The sequence below is a fragment of the Chelonia mydas genome, chromosome 6, assembly GCF_015237465.2.
Source record: "Chelonia mydas isolate rCheMyd1 chromosome 6, rCheMyd1.pri.v2, whole genome shotgun sequence".
In the NCBI taxonomy this organism is placed as follows: Eukaryota; Metazoa; Chordata; order Testudines; family Cheloniidae; genus Chelonia; species Chelonia mydas.
In genome coordinates this window covers 107,062,120-107,082,673 of record NC_051246.2, presented here as the reverse complement: position 1 = coordinate 107,082,673, position 20,554 = coordinate 107,062,120, and the positions used below count along the sequence as shown (strand labels likewise).

At 40.6% G+C, this 20,554-nt stretch overlaps 1 long non-coding RNA gene across 1 annotated transcript in view; it reads right to left on the bottom strand.

Moving 5' to 3' along the window:
- Positions 1–13,633, bottom strand: part of LOC122466165 — a 32,832-nt gene extending 19,199 nt beyond the window's left edge. Inside the window, exon 1 of the long non-coding RNA XR_006291477.1 lies at positions 11,060–13,633. This is a non-coding gene — a long non-coding RNA (uncharacterized LOC122466165). The remainder of the gene's footprint in view (positions 1–11,059) is intronic.
- Positions 13,634–20,554: the final 6,921 nt, after the last annotated feature.

The following is a 20,554-nucleotide window of genomic DNA, read 5'->3' as shown; positions in this document are numbered from 1 at the left end:
TCCTCCTAAAATTAAAATCCATTCTTGTCTTTAAATGTTTTATTGTTCTTCTCTTTCTTGTTTTGCATTGTACAGTCCATGATTAATTCTGTTAGCCAAGTGCATATGGCTTGCTTAGCTATCATCCATTATCTTCATCACTGTTGCCTCAGAATGAGCATTTTATTATTACCTTTTTTCATCTTTTCAATTACCAGATGTGCTCTCACATTCCCATAATTTTCATACTACACATAGGCCCACATTTAGGGTCAAGAATCCAAGTACTTACTTATTTTAAGTCAATGTGTATTTTCCCTGAGTAAGAACAGAAGAACTGAGAAAAAAGGGCAGGATTTCACCCTTAAAGTGGAATTCGACTTGTTAGAAGCAAACACAAAGAGGATTTGGCCATTCTTACATCACCAAAACAAGATTCTTGAATAAAGCTGTTAGAGTTCCAGACTGGGGATAGAGGAACTGATTTAGATTAAATGAGAATCCCCATGAACCATTGGACCTTTAATAACGGAACTTGAATAAAATCTTCTCCTGGAGCCTCAAAATTGTCAGAGAAATGAGAAGGTTGTTTGAAGGTTCTCTCTCATCCCCCATTATTTCTAGGACTAGCACCAGAAATGCCCAAATACCACAAAACAGATTGTGTTTACAGAATTTCTACCCAGAACTGAAAATGTCAAAAATTACACAGGAGAAAGTCTGTTCTTGTGAAATGAGTCCACTTTTTCAGGTTCAGGGAGTACAGATAGATTAGTTCAGCATCCCAACCCTTAGATATCCATCTGAACTGAACTAACTCCACACCTTGCAAAGTTGGCTTAAGTTTAGATGAGTTAAATGTGTTGTGCTGGGGTACACCATGGAATGATGGAAACAATGCCGAATCAATGACATCATTTCTCTATTTCATTCATTTGCATTCAGACAGAACTGACTACCTGTGAGCCCAACACCCACTGTAGTCTTTTTCTGAGAGCCTTCTATAAGGGGAAACTATTGATTTTGGCTGTTGGCATTTTTACGGTCCCATTATGAAGCATTAAAAAAAAAAAAAGATCACTGGAGAAACATTTCATATTATGCCACAAACTCTTTTTATGAGATGAATATTTCAAAGCGCCCATTAATTCTTGTAATATTCTAATTTAGGTCCTTTGATTAAAAAAATTAATGAAATAGGGGAATCTCCAAAATCTTTGTGCAATAAATCTGTCTAGCCCAGAATCTACTCATCAGTCCATGAATCAGTGATTAAACTAGATCTGAGCCCATCCTTAGGTTTCTTAAGGACTTCTCTATGTGCAAACAAGGGAAGAAGTCAACACACACACAATCCGAGTTGCTGCTGGTTGCCTGGCCAAAGTGCAGTGGTGCTGGCATGAGGCGGCCTCTTACTAATCTTTCAGGCTTAAAAAACTTGGTGGTGGTAATTGAGATTTAGGAGGAGGAGGAGGAAATAAACAAGAATAAAAATACCTCTGAATGGAGTGGGATAATCTAGGCTTTGATTTTCAGAAGTGAATAGCCATTTTTGTTGCTGAAGCACCCTATGGTGCCTCATTTTCAGAGGTAGGTGCTCATTACGGCCTCAAAATCTGGCGTTTTAACTTATCTCAAAGTTGGACACTCAAAAACTGAGATATTCAAAATCACTAGGGAATAGCTTTTGAAAAAATGGCTCTATAATCCTGTCAAGATTAGAGCAGTAGACTAAGAATCAGCACTCAGAGGTTCCATTCCCTGCTTTGCCTTTGGACAAGTCACTTCGGATGAGATTTTCAAAAGTGGTTTTAAGTGCCTCAGTATTTTAGGTGCCCAGCACTAGATACCTTAATGGGGCCTGCCTTTCAGAAAGTACTGAGGACCCATCCTCTGAAAACCAGACCTCTTTAAATTCTCTAATTGTGAGCCCGAAAACTTTAGCCCCTTTTGAAAATATTGGTCTCAATATCTCTGCGCCAGATTCTGATATCCTTATTCATGTTTTATAGCACCTTACTCCAGGTGTAGTCGCACTGATGTCAGTGGGACTTCTGGAGTAAGGTGCTATACTGTGTAAAGGTATCAGAATTGATCCCTCTGTGCCTATACTTTCCAATTAGTAAAATGGACCCAACATCTATTGACCTCCCAGAGGTATTGAGTGTCTAATTAACTAATGCTTATAACATGCTTTAAAATATAGAACAAAATGTTATCCAAATGTTATCCAAACACTCATTGATTTTTATCAAGAAGAGTTCCAGATTTTTACCCACATCATTAGTTTGGAACGACCACTTCCCTCATTTGTGCTGTTGTGTGGAGAACTATTTCTACCTGAAATGATTTTGCATTGTTTGGTAACTACAATCTCTGCCTCTTTTAAACCTTGTTGTAATTACTAACAATCACATAATAGCTCACATCTTTTCAAAATTATCCAAAATTACCTTTTTGGTGGCCACAATGTGCGCTCCTCCATTGGAATATAGGGATTTGCAATCGCGTAATATCTTCTCTTGCTTTTGCTAAAGAGCAGGATTAGCAATGGTAGATTGTCTTCTGTAGTCCTTTGCTCTGAACAGTTTTAGTGACAAGGAGTCTGGATACAAAACTTTGTCACGTTAGGTTTTAAAATTTTGTAATGGCGAAAAAAATGGCGTGCATCTAGGAGCATTTATGAAGGAGGAAAGCTAAGTGATAAAGTGCAACTTTAACATAATGACAGTAATTCAGTCGCAGACAGTGAATGCTATTATACCCCCTTTAAAAGACTAGAATAAGTCATAATTGAAACGACAATTATGATAATCCTCATGTAATGAAGATTATTTTGAAACAAAAATCTTTTTTTTGGTGTATGTATATTTACTGTACCTCAATACAGTTTGACTCCTCCGTTTGGCTGGAGAGTCTAAGTGAATATACAAGTATTTCCTACCCATTTTGCTGCTACAGCTGCTCTCTCCATTCATGTATAGTAGAAGACTATTCCCTCCTTGTCTAAAACAAAAACATTTGACTATTTAGATACGCAGCTCAGTCTTTTGCCACTGATCAGATACCAGAGAGATAGGCAATCTTATAAAAAGGTTAGTTGGATCGGTTATTCATAGAATTCCACATAACCCGCAAAGAATTCAGTGCATTTACACTGTGTTTCATCATAGCTCTAACAAGGAAGCTACTGCAAGTTTCCAACAGCACTGGCATTTTACAAAGGACAATGAGTTACAGCAGACACTCTTGTAGCTGGGAGCCAAAATATGGTAGGCAGCCTTTCAAATAGTATGAATTGCATAGAACACAGACTGACCTTCTGAAGGCACTAATAATAATGTTGGCTTGGATTTTCAAAGGTGTCTAAGGGAGTTAGGCACGCAGAGCCCATTGAAATGCAATGAGAGTTGAGCCTCTCATTTTCTCAGGCTCCTTTGAAAATTGTAGTTTTTCCTAATCAAGCACGCCCCAACCAAGGCACTCAGATTGTACAGCTCAGGCAGAGTGGGTGACAACTCACTCCACACTTATCCATATAAAGGCAATCCGGGAGAAACAGAAGGGAAAGTATTTGGTGGGGGAGGGAAGCGGAAAAAGTAATAAATGAGATCACTATAATAAACCCTGAAATAAAAATCCCTTGGTGAGCTGAGATGGATGTTAAGCATGAGGCCTGCTCCCCAATGCTCATGACAGCAAAAGCACTTCTGAACTAAAATGTAATACAGAGCAGCGTAAAGGTTGCAACCCAATCTCTAAATGCTAGAGGCATCCAAGGACCAATACCCAGTAGGAGAAGGAAAAGGTGGTGATGTCAAAATGTAGCCATAGCCTAAAATGTTTAGGAGCTTTAAAAACCAACAAGGCCAATATACGGTGCCTCTCAGGACTAGTCCCATAGTTTACACATTGCTTTCAGGTCCTTAGGGATTAACAGTACTATAGAAAGGTAATTAAAAAGTGAAAGATACCAGGAAGCCAGTGTGGTCCAGTGGTCAGGGAACAGGCCTTTGAGCCAGGAGACCTGCATGCTAGTCCTGACTCTGCCATTAGCCAGCTTTATAATCTGGGGCAAGTCCTGTACTGCCTGATCCCACTCCCATTGAAGTCAACGGACAGACAGACTCCTGTGGGACTGTAATGGGAGCTGAATCAGGCACTTAATCTCTGTCTCAGTTGCCCTATCTTGTCACGATGATACTTACCACCCTCCTTTGCAAAATTCTTTGAGGTTTACATGTGAAAATTGCTATGTAAACGTTGTGAAATGTTCTGGTTTAGTTCGGGATTTTGTACTTTCCTTTGCTCAGTTCAAAGTGTAGAATTAATGAAGAGCCTTTGAGAAAATCCCTGGGAGACTTCCTAAGGCCAGGAGCTAGTTTACCTGTAATATTAGGCAATGGAATAGGATGTGTTATGCCTTTGTTGTGGGTTTGTAATTAGAACCAGGGAATATATATATTACTTGCAGAGCTTTATTAATGTGAACTACCAAAAGTGGCTTTCAAATGGTTATTTCTTCTTAGACCTGACCTAGTTCTAATAATTTGCCATTCAAAAGATGCAGAACTTAGATCTTTGCAGGAAGTTGTTACAATTCACTGTGAACAGTGGCCTAAAAGGGTTGCTATATGTAGTCAAATACATTAGCACAGTAGGGAGATGTGATCTTTTCTTAGGCTATTATTCTAATCATTTCATCTAATCCCTTGTCCATATATAATATGCACTGGCACAAAATTAATTTAATGCTCCTTTTAAAAAAAAAATCCTTGCTACAGTACAAAAACCCTCTGACAAAGCACCATGTATTGAACATGTGCTTTTAGGAAGTCCTTCATTCCCTGATAACTGCACAATGCCATTGCGTCAGAGTGGGCTAGATGACCAGATTTTTCTTTATTTTATGGCAATATGTAATAATAGCTGGAAGGCAAATGGGGTAGCTAGCACTAACTTTCAATATTTATAATTACTATCAAACAATTGCACATATATATGTGGTCTATATCTGATTGCATCCCTTTCCATCCCTTCCCCTTTCTTATGTCAGTCACCTTAGGCCCCGATCCTGCAAGCTACTTGGTGCAAACTTCATTGGGGCTGCACATGGATCCATCTCTGAGGAGCCACTTGCAGTATATTGAGGTCTGAGACTGAAAAGCTGTCCAGGATGAGGACTATGCCCTTGTGTTAATACAGTACTTAGCACAATGGAGCACAGATCTTGATAATAAAATTAACATTTTTAAAGCATCATCTAGACATTATGGCCAAAGTCTACTTTTATTTATGGCTGGGGTAACATAGAATTTCACCACATTTCAGTCTTTTCATTTTATTTTGTTGTTAGTGCAGAAAAGGACCACAAAATATAGTCTTTTGTCACTCTAAAAGGTTGTCATACAATGTTTAAGGACAGATTAGTAGACACCCATATGAAGAGCAGAAACTCCAGTTCTGATCCTAGTGCTGACACTCTCTACACAATTCACTTCACCTCTCTATTTCAGTTTCTCCATAAGTAAAATGGAAAAACTAAGGCTATGTCTACACTGCACTTTTGTCCATGAAACTTTTGTTGGTCAGGGGTGTGAAAAACACACCCCGACCGACAAAAATTATACTGACAAAAAGCACCGGTGTAGACAGCACTTTGTCGGCGGGAGACGCTCTCCCACTTTTACTCCAGGATAAAAATTCTGTTTTGTGAACAGCTCTAATTAGCACCTAATTGTATCTGCCTATGTTTATCAATTCAGTCAAATATTTCATGTTGGAAAAAACTTCTTGTTTAGTCTTTGATATTTAGAATCCACTTCTTTAATGGACTCTTCTTCTATATATTACGTCTGTCCGAGATGTGGCTGTGCATATTACTGACTTTAAAACAATAGGGTTCCAAAAAAAATAATTCAGCTGCTGATATCTGTGTTGTACGTTAAAGTTCACAGTGATTAAACCTCATCAGAAAGATATGCTTTCCTTACCAAGCATCACAGGCTGCCCTCAGTATAAGGGCTTTATCTGCAAGCTGTAAACAAGTCAACATTACATTCTGTAGAACTGAGAATTATTTAACAAGGTAACATGCTAGATATCAAAATAATTAGCCTAAACAGTAATGAGGATTTGATGAGATTTTTTGCACAATTGAAGGATGGAGGTAAATGCTTTGTTTGTTTTTTTTAAACCTACCTTGTGGCTAATGACCTCAGGTGGGAATATGAGAGTATTGCATTTAAAAAGCAAGAAACTCAAGGAATGAATCCAAATGTGGACTTTTATTGCACTGTGTGCTATGTAAAGAAAGACCAAAATCAGAACCTTTTAGCCGAACCACAAACTTCAGCATTTTTGATAAAGCAGGGCACAGCAAAACCTGAAAACAAAACACAACACAGATTTCTAGGCCCATCTCTAACACTATTTTGAGTCGGCACTGTGTGAATTAGTCTGTGTTTTTTAAACAGTGGCCTGCTTGTTTATTTAATACCACAGCATTAAAGATGAAGATTGCAGAGAGTTTAACACTAGCTATGAGCAAAAATTTTTATTCAAGGGCCCTGATCCTGCAATCAGATCCATGCCAGTGGACCCAGGGCCAGAGTCCTAGCTTCACACAAGGGTCCATCTACATGTATCCAATTGCAAGATCAAGGCCAAGTTTGTTAAGGGTGGCTTAGCCAGCTTTTCTTCCATTTAACTTTGTCAAGACAAGAAATTGCATTTTCAGATTGATCCAACATCCCGCTAGCTTCTACTGCTTAGGAATAACTCACTGGTTGAAAACCACTACTAAAGACAAGTAAAATGATACTGTTTTAAAAGTAACAATGAAAGCCACTTACATAATTTTGCTTTTTTATACACTTAAGGAATGTCATTTTATTCAAAAATTAAACAGCCCTCTTTTAGAGCCAATATATATATTGAACTAATAATAATGGTGTATTTTATGGCATATGAACTTTGTCATGTGCACTATAGGCATCAAAAAGTCAATATCAGTAAATTGACAAACTTGTCAATGAGTGAAATTAATTTTCTTTTTCTGGTGCCTCCTCACTAAACATAATATTAATATGACACACTGGAATTCACTGTCCGCCCTGAGGGTTATGTAGTTGGGAGACAGTGAAGTTATATCTGAGAGCATGATAGAAAGTATTATATCACAAGCAAAGAAGGAGAATAGAGTATACTTAAATGCTGTAGCAAATCATTTGCCAATTTATCTCCTAGAATCCCAGTCTCTTCAAAGTTAAAAGCTAGAATTTCCAAAAGTCTCCACAAAGTTTGGGTGCCCAGCTTGAGACATTTAACACCCAGTTTTCTGAGATGTTAAGCTCCTAGAACTTCCAGGGTTGTCTATGTAATTTTAGCTTGATGGAGAACAGCAGAACTTTTGCCATTATACAACCAAAAATAATTTATTTAGCTGCTAGATGATTTAGAAAACAAATATCACAATAGTTCAGTGTATTAAACAGCCTTGGGTAAACCTTTGAGTCATGAAACTCTGAATAGAAAGAATAGGGTCATAACATTAAGGGATTCATAGTAAAAAGGCTTTTGCATCCTGAGAACATAAAGGTGGGATGATGGCAGTTCTCCACTGCATAGTTTAGCATTATACAACCTTAATCTCAGGTTTGGAGGGAGCGGACAACATGTGCATATGAAATCCTCACTCTTAAATATGTGGAAAGGAACTGGGAAATGCCGCTAAGGCACTCAGGAGGTTTTTTGTTGGTGTTTTTGGAAGAGGATAAAATTAATTTAAAAGGAGAACAAGTTGTTTTTTACCCCCTCAATAGCTTGGGTGTGATTTGTTTTCCTATTTACATTTTGGACAACAAGGAATAGGATTTTCCAGAGTAAATATTTTGTTGTTTGCAGGTGTGTTTCTGAAGCTGAAATCAAGCAACTGGATTAGAAAGATCCCCTGGGATAGGTGCTAAGGACCATGTTTTTCACCTTGGTCTTTTGGGCCATGTCCTTAATTGGAGCTTAGTGTCCCATTAACGATTGCATCTCCTGGGATTTATATGACCATTTCAGCACTGCAGTTACTGCCTAATGGACTGCTGAACAACAAAGAGTCCTTGTAGTCTTGTCCCAGAGGCTCCCCCTATTAAATATACAGCAGTCCTCAATTAACCTGATGTTTAAAAAACATAGTGGCATGATAGCTTTAAAGGCTATCTCCTTAGGAAGGTCCCTGGTCTAAACTGATATGATTTAATTGTCCCCTAATGCAAATATGTCCATATGCAAAGACCAGCTTGCATGTAATACTAATAGTTGACTTTATGCACTGCTGTGACCAGGCTAACAGATTTCTATACCCACAAGTATCAGTTTCAAGGCATTAGGATACTGAAATTGACCTTGATTGTATCACGGAGTTCATATTATTGGCAATTTTAAAGAGAATACACGAGTTCTTATGAAGTTTGAGCCATTGCAATAGTAACAGAGTACAGCTCTTCCCATGAGTCTGTAGGGTGGCTGCGAGATAAGCAGATGATAAATTCTCTTATCTCAGCTGCAGTGCGGAGAGATGGCACTGACATGTTTTCATGTTCAAGAAAGGAATTTCTGAAGCTTGCACAACACATTTGTGCCACCCCAGGGGATTTCCAAAAGGGATGGTGGTAAAGCCCCAAAGGAGCATTTTCGGCCTGCTACATTCATACAGATTCTCCCCTCGAAACTATTTTAAAACCACATTTGGTCAGCCCTTTAAGTCATTCAATCAAAGTATATTTGGCTCTTTTCATCTCTCCTCAGAAATCAAATTCCTCCAGCTTCCCAGTTACTTTTCTTCTTTTTTGAATTTTCACTAATTTCTCAATATCTTTGGTGCAATGCTGTGCCCAGAACCAGAGATGTGTCCATATCAGGCTCATATATATAAGTATTACTAGTTCCCAGCTCTGTGATATGATCCCTCTGTACACAAAGACCAAAATTTGCTGCCCTCTTGCATTGCAGCTTCATGTCTAGTTCACTGTCCATTCTCACCTTGCAGCATTACCACTGTGCAAGGGGGTCTCCCACTCAATATTGGGGGACTATGATTAGGGTGAGTTTGTTTTCGAATGAGATCATCCACCTCATATTGGACTATCCCTATAGACCAATTATTTAAACCCTCCCCCCGCCCAACACACACACACGTGTGTGTCACAGAGTCAGTTTTTGCCAGATAGGCTCATGTTCCAACTGTACTGAAGAAAGCGAAGAACAAAGAAGTGAGGTCTGCATTTGCTGATTGAAATATGGCCCCCTGTCACAGCAGCACACATACACAGACCTAACTCCACATATGGGACTAGTCTATGGATGGAACATGGACCACACGTGCAGGGGAGCGCAGAAGTAGAAAGCCCTCCCTTGCAGCCAGAATTGCCTGTAAAGGAGATGTCATGCAGTGATTTACTGGCTTTGGAGAGCACTGCATATGGATTTTCCCCGCAGGACAGAGTGCTGAAAAATGTTGATTGGGATCAGATTCAAGATCCCATGGACTAGGATAAGTCAGTTTCCTCAATGCCTTCTAATCCCAGCCCTGCCACTGCAATGGTGTGTGATGTTGGGGTAGCCCCATTACTGCTCTGTGCCTCAACTTCCCCATTTGTAAAATGATAATGAGAACTCCCTTCCTCAGGAAACGTTTGAAAAGTCCCATATGAAAGCTAAGTACATGGGGGACCAGCAAATTCAGCGCTATCACTGATCACATATCACAGTGATCCTAGAGCCAGGGAAGAGACACAGCCTCTGCAGCTGTGCCTCTAAGATCACCCTAGCAGGTCCCACTGCACAGAGAAATTGGCATTTCACCCATTGTTAGAACCGCTTGAAAAATCCAAATTAGTTCCCATTAAACATTTTAGAGAAAATGAACATGTGTTTCGTGTAGAATACTTTAGTCAAAAAATTAAACCAAATTTTTGATTTGGTTAGAGAGATTTTTAGGCAAAAAATGTTTGATTAGCTCTACCTGTCCTACATTAAGGAGAGGGGAAGAATGGCATTCTGGCTGAGGCACTAGCCTAGGACTCAGGAGATCTCAGGTCAATTCCACAAGCTTCCTGTGCGATTTTGGGCAAGTCACTCAATCTCTCTTTGCCAGGGCAAGTTTAAGGAATTGGCAGTATGTGGTACTATTGTGCACAGGGCTCTGCTCCTGGAGACATATGGTGACTTCAGAATCTATGTGTGGGGTGTATATCTGTTTTTACATCCCACCATGGTGAAGAAAAAGCTTGAAAACACATCCCAAGTATAACTTGATGCAGGGTGCCGTCCTGAGTCTGCAGACAGCCTGAAACAATAGTTCTCAGCTGTGACTGTCCCCATTCATCTGAACGGGTTAACTCTGAAATCCACGGCTCTGAGATGCCAGCATGCCAGTAAAGCGCTCAGGGGCTCAACGTCACCACTCCGGTTACAGCTTTGCTGGGAGGTGTCAGCAGGGACCCTGTGCAAAGTGCAGCCTGCCTGAAAACAAGTAGTTCTGGGGCTGGGAGGGGAATGCACAGCTTCACCAATGAGAAGTGGTAGTGGCTCCTCCACCAACCCAAAAAATGGCTCATGCAGGTGGCTGGAAAATTCCAACTCATGGGGGGGGAAGAGCCATGGAGGGGTTTCCTAGGGCCCATGGGTGCTTTAATCTAGACGTGCTCTGTGCCTAGGTTCCCTATCTATGAAATGGGAGTAATACTCAGTTGTTAGCATAGGTTGAAACACTGACTGAAGAGGGAAAGCTGTGTGGGAGCACTGCTATCCCAATGGGGGAGAGGAGCTTTCTTGTTTTTAGCAATGAGAGATACCCTACACACTTACTCCCTCTGTTATGTTAACCTTTGATAATACTGCCTTTGTCTGTCTTGTTTATATTGTGAGCTTCTCTTACTAAACTGCTGAATGCTGATCTTGGTTGGGGGCCTCCATCTAAGGTATTTACAGGGCCCCCCCTCACTATATTATCTGAGCATCTCAGTCTTTCATGTATTTATCCTGACAACACTCCCATGAGAATGGACAGGCAGGCTAAGTGACTTACCCAAGGTCACATGGGAAGTCTGTGACAAAGCAGGGACTTGAACGTAGCTCTTCCAAGCCCTAGGCTAGCACTCAAACACTGGACTCGTCCTTTGTCTGGGAGCTACAGTAATACAAACAATAAATAGGAATGCCTGTAGTCAAACAATAAACAGAAAAAGTTGCTCCTCCTGACTCTTGAACCCCCAGTGGAGCTGCTAATGAGGCATCAAAGAATAATGGTACAATTCGGCATCAAAGAATCCAATCATGCAGATTTCCTCTCAGAGGGCTTGGGTATTCGACATATGCTGCTTTCCCTCAGAGAAGGGCTTTTATTATTAAACATAATTTTATCATTACAGATTTTAAATAAAATTCAGTAAATACAATAAGAAAACAGCAAAAGGCTTGTACAGTGCAAAGCCACCATTCCCCTCCTCAGAAATTACAGCATGGAGAATCTAGAAAAAAAATCAAGTGTACAAATTATCTGATGTTCATTGTATGACATCCGGACAGTTATGTTAGTACTGTTAAAAGCCATATAGGAGAACTTGTATGTAGTGGTGTTGTAGCTGTGTTGGTCCCAGGTTATTAGAGAGACAAGGTGGGTGAGGTAATACCTTTTATTGGTCCAATAAACCAATGACACAGTGCAGATGATACTTCATAATGCTTTAGCCTAACTATAGTCAGTCTCCTCAGATAGAACATGATGTGCAGAAAGCCATGGGACATTCAGCTCAGTTCAGCCAGTAAAAGCTGTTTGACTGAGAGATTAGTTTGTTTTTTAAAATTTATTTATTTATTTTATGCTAGAAAATTTAATGAGGCTTGGGGCAAAAATCATGGCCTTCAAATTCTTTGCTTTCAAGTGTTACTAAGGCCAGAATGTTAACTTTAATGTAGTGCTTTCTAGTCCAATTAATGATTTTCAATTCTCTGTTTTTGTCAGAAGAATTATCCGGTTATGAAAAGATGGGTTAATGTCCTGGCCTTTCACCTCTGAACTTAGGTTCAGACCTGGCTTTCTATAGATCACTAGTGAAACGACTGGATAATTATTTGTCAGTGCCACAAAGCTAGTAAACTACTAGCTAATTTGGTATGATTGATAGTCTCTGCTCAAGATGGGCCCAGGACTGGAATATCACATCCAGACTGAAGTACGCAGACAGACTGTATGGGAAAACTTCAATATTATAGCTGATTATTTCCTGATACTAGTTCTCTCTATTGAGAAGTAAAAAATTTTTGCTTAGAATATGGTGTAGAAAGATCTTTTTAGAAAACAAATCAAGTGGGGAAAATATAATTTTCTAAGCAAACAAGACGTCAGCTCAACAGTACAAATGTTATATTTACATTAATTTCATTATTAAGCTTTATACCATTTAATGCGTTTTAAGAATTATTCCATAAACAGAATATGATTTTCATATAAAAGGGATGGTATATTTTTAAATCGAGCCTGTAAAAACTTGCTCATCAGTGGTTTATGAAACTTGAGTATACTGATGCTTCAAGTACTCAATTAACGTCAGGCAATATGGATTTCAATCTGGCTTGAAATATATTTAAACAAATGAAGTAGATACAAATGTTGCCTCTTTGGCCAGCTAGAGCTAAAAATCCATTTTCTATCCCATTTATAATAAGAAGTAATTTGAATGTAATTTATCTAAAGCACAATATGTTTCCTAATTTTTACATGTAACCATTACTTACAGTTTAAGTAATAGTTATATCCATGGATCTTAGTGCACTTAATTGAAAATGCATGGTATTAAAATGCAAGGCTCCATCCTTCAAAAAATAAAAGCGTTATGCTGAAGAATAAATACTAGATGGGGGAAGAATCTTTTAAAAAACCCTCTTTAAATGCAAACATCTCTCCCCTTTATGTTACATTAGATTTGTGTTCGAATGAAATTAGTCCCTCTCAGTCCAGTATTTCAGTTCAGATTACAAAATTCTCTCATCTGACTGTCACATTTCACACTGAAGTCCAATTCTTCTGCGGTGGAGTGACATGTCAAGGGTGACAGTGACAAATTGTCAATAAGTAAGGAATAACACATGACAGGGTGTGCGGTCATAATGAAATATATGCATGCCTCGAGAGCGTTTGGAGGCATGAGGCTGAAGGGCGAGTGCTCTCAGCACTCCCAATGTTGCTAGGTCTCATTAAGACTCCATGCACTGGAACGGGGTTTTAGACATTAAATATTATATATTTGAATGAATAAAACACAGGAACAAGTTTTATTTTTATTTATTTACAAAAAGTTGGGTTTGATTTTATGAGTTAGCATTTTATGAGTTAGCATTTTATGTTGCCAGCCACCACCATCTGAGTGCCTTCTACATAGAATCAATAGCAATAGCAAGGTCATGAGGGATCATCATGGAGTCTCTGGCATGTTTCCCTTTTTGCGTAAACTCTGCTTTGGGGATGTTACTTTCTCTCCCTTTCTCTCTCTCTCTCTGTAGGTATATAAAGATTTTATTAATTTATCTTTTTCGTTGGTAGGGATTAAAGGTAGAAGGGGATATGTCAGTGTTGTGAGCGTCACTCTTATACAGCAGTGTTTCCCAAACTTGGGACGCCGCTTCTTCAGGGAAAGCCCCTGGCGGGCCGGGCCGGTTTGTTTACCTGCCGCGTCCCTGGGGCAAACCGGCCCGGCCCGCCAGGGGCTTTCCCTGAACAAGCGGCGTCCCAAGTTTGGGAAACACTGCTCTAGTGGAAAGGCTTTCAATTTCATCTTTAGGATTTGGTTCCTAATGATTTTAAACTTAGTATCTTTTGACTAATTATAAACAATGAATTATAAATACACTTCTAAAACCTGGGGAGACTGTCGCAAAGTGGGCAGTTTTTGGAAAAAAAGTCAATCTTGTGGTTAAGGGGACTAGAAGTCAAATATATATTCAACCCAAGCAGAGCCTTTTGAAGTCAGGTAAGGGAGAAGAGTAGAAAATGATGCTATGGAGTCCATTACAGGCCTATGCTGCAGATCTAATTGATGTGGGTAGATCTCAGATAGTATGGTGATGGGCGTTTTACAAAATCCCAAGTCAGAGAGACAGAGATGGGTTCAATACCTGGTTCTGCCACAGACTTCCTGTCTGAAGTTGGGCAAGTCACTTAACCTTTCTTTGCCTCTGTTTCCTCTTCTATAAAATAAGGATAATACTTCCTTCCCTTGTATTGGGCAGTGTCATTCATTAATCTTTGTGGATGGAAGGGGCCGTCATAAAGACTACAAATATAAAGCACTATTAGCACTATTAACTTTGACTCATGAAAAGTTTGTCACCAAAAGCAACAGTTGCCAATTTGCTAAAATTTTTGTCAAACAGAAAAACAAAAGGCCTCCACAATTGCTCAGTTCCTTTTTGACCATAAATGAAAGGCAGACTTCCCTCTCCTCCCCCAGCCCCAATAAATGCAGTGTATTCATTTTGCTTTGCAAAACAGGAAAGCACTATAACATTATCATTGGAGTGGCCACCCCATTCCTGAAAATTCAGGAAACAGCCCTGAAATTCACAGCATATTTTGGCACTTGGGAATTTTTTCAGCAGACTTTGATACCTTAAGAGCTAGTCAAATTGGACTGGTTGGCGGGAGTGGGAAGAAGGCAGCTCCCAAAAGCAAAGGCTTGAAGTCATGCCTGGAAAGGAAGCTGCTGCCAGTTAAAGAAAATTAAGGAAGCAAAGTGATCTTCTTATTCTAATAATACTTTACACTTCCATAGCACCTGCTGTCTGAAGCCCTCCCAGCATGTTACCAAACCCAATGAATTACACTTCACTTACCTGCCATGTGGTAGGTTACTCCTAGCCACTGAGGATACAGAGGCACAGAGAAGTTAAGTGACTTGCTCAAGTCTGTAGCAGAGCAGGAAACGAAAAACCACAAATCTCCCAGACCCGGCGCTTTTCCCACGAGGGAGTGCTTCCAGATATACAGAACTCATTTTGTAAACACTTGTCTCAGGGATGTGTGGAACCAGACATAGCCCCGAAAACCTTTAATTTCTGATTCGGAATAAAAGGAACTTACAGATATCAGAGCCACCTAATTTATTACCAAGACCTGGGGAATTCAGAGGAAATGTACTTGGGAAATATGTAGAGCCCATCAGATTGGCCTAAGGCCCCCCATTTGTTTACTCAACCTCTTTGCTCAAGCAAACTCCCATTGTGGCATTTTCCTTCCTGCCAGGATAGCAGAATGTGATCTTAACTCTCATCCAGCACTTACCCAACCATGCACACCATCCTCTAAATACCAGTGCCAGCCCTGGGCCTCAGCTATCCCATTCAAACAGTTAAGTCACAGGCCTGTTGGATCGTGGCACCACCCCTATGGCTAGAGCTGTAAACCTTGGAGTCACTTCTCCCTGCAGTAAATGAGTTATGTAAGTATGTAAATTTCAATTACTGAATGCTTCTGCGGGATATTCCCAGACCGTATTATTTGTGGTTTTTTCTCTGGCGATGGAGCCATCCATGAGGTTTTTAAACCAGAATGACACCTAGGTTGTAGCATTTATGGGAATGGCCCATTTCATACCCGGCACTTTAAGTGTCCCACAGAAATATGTTTCACAGATGGGGTGATCACTGAAACAAAGAGGGAAGCGAACACAATGTTGGCAATTGTTATGCTTTGGCAACATGTCTATTTTAATTTTAGACTTCCCTGATGGCTGTGTTGGCCCTTCACAGCCATGGCCCCGGATATTGTGGAACAGAGTTTGGTTTTTTTTATAGTACTATTTATACTTATTGTATCACAACATTCTACAAAGTAACAAATTCACTGCTGCTATTTAAGTGAATAAAGAAGCTTTGAGGTGCCCAATGGGTCACATGCACCCTTGGATGTTGATTTGATTTACTATATTTATTATTTGTCATACGGTAGCCCATCTAGATGCCCCAATTGAAATTAGAGCCCCATTGTATAAAGTGCTATGCAAACAAACAGTGAAAGAACATCCATGCCTCAAAGAGCTTGCAGTCTAAAAAAGACAAGATAGACAAGGGAGAAGGGAAAGAAAAATGATTCGCCCAAGGCAAGGGTGGGCAAACTTTTTGGCCCGAGGGCCACATCTGGGAATAGAAATTGTATGGCGCACCATGAATGCTCACAAAATTGGGGTTGGGGTGCAGGTGGGGTGGGGGTTCCGGCTGGGGGTGGGGGCTTTAGGCTGGGGCTAGGGATGAGGAGCTTGGAGTGTAGGAAGGTGCTCTGGGCTGGGATCGAGGGTTTGGAGAGCAGCGGGGGATCAGGGCTGGGGCAGGGGGTTGGACCATGGGGAGAGGCTCAGGGGTGCAGGCTGTGGGCGGTGCTTACCTCAACTGGCTCCCGGAAGGAGCAGCATGTCCTTTCTCCAGCTCCTACATGGAGGTGTGGCCAGGCGGCTCTGCATGCTGTCCTGTCTGCAGGCACCACCCTGCAGCTCCCATTGGAGTGCCAGAGGGGGACATTGGAGCGGAGTCATTGGAGCACGCAGGAGCCGGAGGGGGCGTCCCCCGACCCTGTGCCCTGGCTGGAGCGCAAGCACCAGACCCCACTCCCCAGCAGGAGCTCGAGGGCTGGCTTAAAGCGGCTGGCGGGCCGGATGTGGCCCGGGGGCCGTAGTTTGCCCACCCCTGGCCCAGGGTCACATAGGTCAGTGGCAGAGTCAAAATTTTAGATTTCCAGTCCAATGCCCTACCCACTAGCCCATAGTGCCTCCCACTATTGTCCTCAACATCATGACTAGCCCTTACATTTTCCAAGACATGACAATATCTTTAGTAATCATTTGAACAGCTGACGCATACCAGTTAGCAGGGATGAGCATGAGGAACAAACCCAAAATTCTGTAAGTTTGGGTCTAGGTTTAGGTTCAGCTTGTTACAGAAAGAAGGGACAAAATCAAAGTTTGGTTTCTCCACATAACTTCCCCAAAGAACAAGTTCATTCCCATTTTATTAGCAAACCATTGATTACTACTCTGAGTATGGCCTTTCAACCGGTTGTGTGCCCAATTTAGAGTAATTTCATCACACATTTTCCTAGTTTGCTTATGAGAATGCCATGTGGGACTGTGTCAAGAGCCTTACTAAAATCAAGATATATTGTATCTACTGCTTCCCTACCCCCTAGGCCATAACCGTGTCAAAGAAGGAAATCGGGTTGGTTTGACATAATTTGTTCTTGGGAAATCCATATTGGCTATTCCTTATGAACCTATTAGCTTTTAGATGCTTCCAACCTGGTTGTTTAATCATTTGATCCCAATATCTTTCCAGGTTTTGTAGTTAGACTGGCTGGTCTATAATTTCCCAGGTCTTCTTTGTTCCTCTTTTTAAAGATAGGTACTATGTTTGCCCTTCTCCAGTCCTCTGCAATCTCACCCATCCTCCATGAGTTCTCAAAGATAACTGTTCCAAGGGCCTACACTTTACTTTGTCTCTCTCTTGCTCTGAATATATTTATAGACCTTCCTCATAATGTCTTCTATGTTCCTTGCTAGATATAACTCATTCTGTGCCTTAACCTTTCTGATTTTGTCCCTACAGGATTATACTATTTTTGGAATGCCTGCTTAGCAATTTGTCTATGTTTCCACATTTTGTAGGATTCCTTTTCGATTTTCTGGTCATTAAAGATCTCATGAAGCAGCAATATTGGCTTACTGTTCTTCCTATCTTTTTTAGTTTTCAGTTGTACATTTAAAATGGTCTCCTTGAGCAACTGCCATCTGTCCTGAACTACTTTATCCCTTAGGTTTCCTTTCCATAGGATCTTACCTACCACTTCTTACAATTTGTTAAAGTCTGCTTTTTTGAAGTCCATTGTCCTTATTCTCACTCTCTCCTTTCCTTAGAACCATAAAATCTATCATTTCACGATCACTTTCATCCAAAATGCCTTCCATCTTCAGATTGGCAACCAATTCCTCCCCATTGGTCAGAATCAAGTCTAAAATGGCTGTCCCTCTGGCTAACTTCCTCCATTTTCTGAAAGAAAAAGTCTCCAAAACATTCCAAGAACTTACTGGGAATTTTGTGTTTTACCATATTACTTTTCTAACAGATATCTGGGTTGTTAAAGTCTCCCATTATTACCAAGTCTTATGTTTTGGGTATTTTTGCTATTTGTTCTAGAAATGCCTTATCCACCTCCTCTTCCTGATTCAGTGGTTTATAGTAGACCACTACCTGGACATTGCCCGTATTTTTCCCCTTTTATCTCTATCCAGAGACTTTCAATTGGTCTGCCTCTCACCCCCTACAGCATCTCAGAACAAGTGTATGTATTTTAGATGTATAATGCATCACCTCCACTCTTTTTCCCCTGCCTATCCTTCCTATAGAAGCTATATTCCAGTCATGAGATTTTTGCCACCACATCTCTGTGACACCAATTAATCAATAATTAAGTTTATGTACTAATACGTCCAGTTTTTTTATTCTCCATGCTCCTTGAAATTGTGTCCAGACATCTAATATATCAAGTAGATTTCCCCCAGTGATTTCACTCTTGTTGCTCCTATGACCTTATTGTAATTTTCCATGTCTTCCCTTCCCCCAACATTTAGCTCTCTATTAAGGCTGCTTTTTTTAATGCTTACCTGTGGGCTTTTGCACTTGCCCCTTGTCACGCTGTCTGGAGTGGCTCAGGATCATGAGTACCAACCTCAGGGCAGACTTTTAAAAAGCAGGGCACACATTCCAAATTGGCTGTGAGCACCATACTTAGATTTCACCAACCAAGTATCAAGAGTGAACTCCTCTGGCACTGTAACAGCCTCAACATGGAGTCACAGATAGTCCCATTGGATACTCCAATTCATCTTGCCACTCAGGTAAGCTTGTCTTTGTAATAGATGGTCCCTTACACCAAAAATCACAATAATATTCAGGTTACTCTGAGTCCCACTGGACTGGTCACTTACCCCAGGTCAACTGCACCTCAGTTGCACACCAAAGACAATCCTGAGAGCAAATCCTATAATAAATTAACTAAAGATTTATTAATTAAGACAAAGAAATGAGAGTTATTTACAAGGTTGAAGCAGGTAAACATACACAAATATGTTACAGTCTTAGGTTCCAAAAGGTAATAGAAGTTTCTGTAATATGCAAGCTCTATATGTCCTCTATGGCTAACCCAAGCTAACCAGCTGGGGATCCCTTTCTTATGCTTAGAAATTTTGCCTTCTCAAAGTCCAAGCAGCATAGAGATGCAATTTCTTCCGGTCAGGGATTTTTATTCCCTTCCCCCAGAGTTCAAGCTGATGTGACGAGTCCCCATGCACATCTCTTCCTGGGTGTGGGCAGGAGCGCACACAGTATTCCACAATGGTTTGTCTACTGTCTGTGGGCCTTCTTTTGGGTGGTAGGAGAGAACACCTCCTGTAGTAAACTAGTGTTTCACACTTGATACTGCTTCTCTCCTGACTGTGGGGTTTACAGTTTCAGAGCAAACACTTATGATTAGAGAGCAAACCCTTAATTATCTTATAACATTAGATAAATATACTATAAATCAGATTAATGCATGCAGCAACTTACAAGCATTTCATAAAGCCTAAACACTAAACATTTTCATAAACCTAATGCCTATTTTAACAATAGTAACAGATAGATAAGCCGGACTGAGTTCCACCTATGCATTTGTCAGTGTTAAGTTGAGGCCTATGGCCTTGGCATGAGCTGGCACCTGCCTGGCAAGCACCACAGCCCTTTTCAACCTAATTTAAAGTCCTCCTCACTGGACAGGCGAGTCAGTGCTCAAAGATGCACTTCTCTTTCTTGGAGATATATAAATAATCAATATGTTCATTGCATCTTTTCTTTGTGGCATATTCCCCCCAAATACCCTATATTTATGGTGTTTTTACTCCATCCCAGAAATGTATAGTACTAGTTTGTAAAATTGAAATTTCCTCCAGATTTCTCAATCCAGACACTGATGACTGGGTTAAGGAACTTGACATGAGGTTTTGTGTGGTAGAATCTTAGAACCATAGGGTTAGAAGTGACCACAAGGGTCATCTAATCTAACCTCCTGCCAAGATGCAGGACTTCGGGGAAGAAGGTACAAATCCAGTGTACATCTCTTAAGAAAAAGCTTTAACGTCACTTCTTGTCCGTCATCTGTCCTGTACCTCTTTGTGGGCTAGATTCCCTCATTCTGCCCTCCTTGGGCCACCTCACCAGTGTAAATTACAAGGAAAGCTGTCCTAAGGGGGAGGGAAGGAACATGCTGGAGTAGGAGGGACACAGCAGACTATACACTGCTCCATCTGATCACCAGCTGTACAGCAGTCACATGGAACTGCTGGATCCAGTGTAATTTAAAGCAGCCCATAGGCTTTTTTCAATTATGCCCTTGGCCAGCCAACGGTCAAAGGAGCAGAAAGGTGCTCTAAGTCACCTTTCACCCCATTCTCCTCAGCTATCCTGAGTTTAAAGAATAACATTTCCCCAGTTCGTTTCCTAGGGA